A 1,711-nucleotide genomic window follows, 5' to 3' on the forward strand; every position below is an offset into this window, starting at 1 on the left:
ATTAGCGGAAGAAAATAAATGGATGGATGGATAACTCCATAAAACCTTTTTTTTGACCGGGCTGTAAAAAGACTATGCTATGAAGTTGGTCGCTTTAACATGGGGTTTCATTGCTTTTGGTGCAGTATGGCGGAGCTGCTGCTCGCAATGTGGTTCTAAAGGTTGCTGATGGCTCTAATCTGAGTAATTTTTAAAAGTCGATGTGGTTTTTACTATATGTGGCTCAACAGTGGAACACTACGTTTCATTTGCCACCAGTTGAGAGTCTTGGATTTGACTACCTTTAAAATTTGCTTTTTTCACAGCAGTCTTTGGACATAATTGCAGGAAGAAACATGGGTGTCCATGATAACCACTGCCTTTCACTTAGATGTGCATGTGGCAGGGATCTGGTCCAGCTCCTGGGCATGTTAGTTAGTAATTTGGGACAATACGTCTTTCTTGTTGTGAACAGTTGGCAGGTTGACCTAACACAAAAATGTCTATATTCTCAACAAAACGTGCAGGGTATAGGGTTATATTGTCTTGTCAGTGTGGAACAGAGATACAGTTTTAAATATATTTTCGAATTTTCTCTTGCAAGGATAGAGTTACTATGGGTTACGTGTCCCATGTGTACTCAAATCCACACAATCAACACACCGGTAAGTATTTAGAAGATATAGAGGGCACCTTGGGGGAGAAAGATCAATGATGGATGAAAGCTATATCCAAGCCCTTAGTGAGATTGCGTTGGGCAGGGCTACATTCTGCTGCTCTTAAAAGAGAAGCTGCTATTTTATATCGATAGATAGATAGAGATATATGTAGACTGCTGTTTGCACAGACACAGTAACACATGCACTGAGTATTCACTTGACTGAGAGTATGTGCTAAATTTGATTTGGTTTTGTTTTCAGGCTTGTCAGCTGCCATTTAAACATGCATAGACAACCAAGCAGGCAGGCAGGCGTCTGTGTGTCCCCGTTTCTGTTTGAAGTGGATGATCTCTGATCCCACGTACCTCTCTGATTGGGACATGCGTAGTCTCTCTCCGTCTGTCTGTTTTCCTTCTTCACCCCGAAAGCGTTCTGAATCGAGTCAGGCAAAGCTGCAATAATACTGATTTGGAAAGGAAAATGAAATGACATAAAGACATGTTTCTTTAATAAATGTTATAGGAAGCATGTACCAGGGAGTTCAACCTTCACCTCTAAGACCAGATAAATCACTTAGAATTAATTGATGTATTAATTGGAAGAGGAAAGTCTCTCCGCTTTGAGCAATGGATTGTTATTGCCGAAATTGTATTTAATGGATTTGAATCAGTGGTTTAGGTCTGGTCAGTACTCAGTGAATGTCTGCTGCACATTTGCCTGGAGGAAGGGAGTGAAAAAGCCACTTCTATAAAATCCTTTATGTGATTTGGATAAGTCCTTTTTTAATTTTTTCAGGGTGTGTGTGTGTACACATCTACCAAAGGACACGGTTGACTGATTTTCATTGAACTCATGCTGGCCAAAACATTCTCCTGGAAAGCCACAGTTTCATGGCCTGCAGGCTTGTCTTACCTTTGTGCTTTTTTAGCTACAGGAGCACACTGTCAGGAGCATGTATTGTCCACTGCCCGAGCTTGTTACACATTCCCCCTCTCTCTGAGGTTATTTGTTGAAAAAGCCTGACAGAAAGAGTCTTATTCCACCTGACATACAATGTGCCTCACACCACACTT

This window comes from Pundamilia nyererei, unplaced genomic scaffold, assembly GCF_000239375.1.
Source record: "Pundamilia nyererei isolate P.nyererei 1_Seehausen unplaced genomic scaffold, PunNye1.0 scaffold00067, whole genome shotgun sequence".
NCBI classification, from domain to species: Eukaryota; Metazoa; Chordata; class Actinopteri; order Cichliformes; family Cichlidae; genus Pundamilia; species Pundamilia nyererei.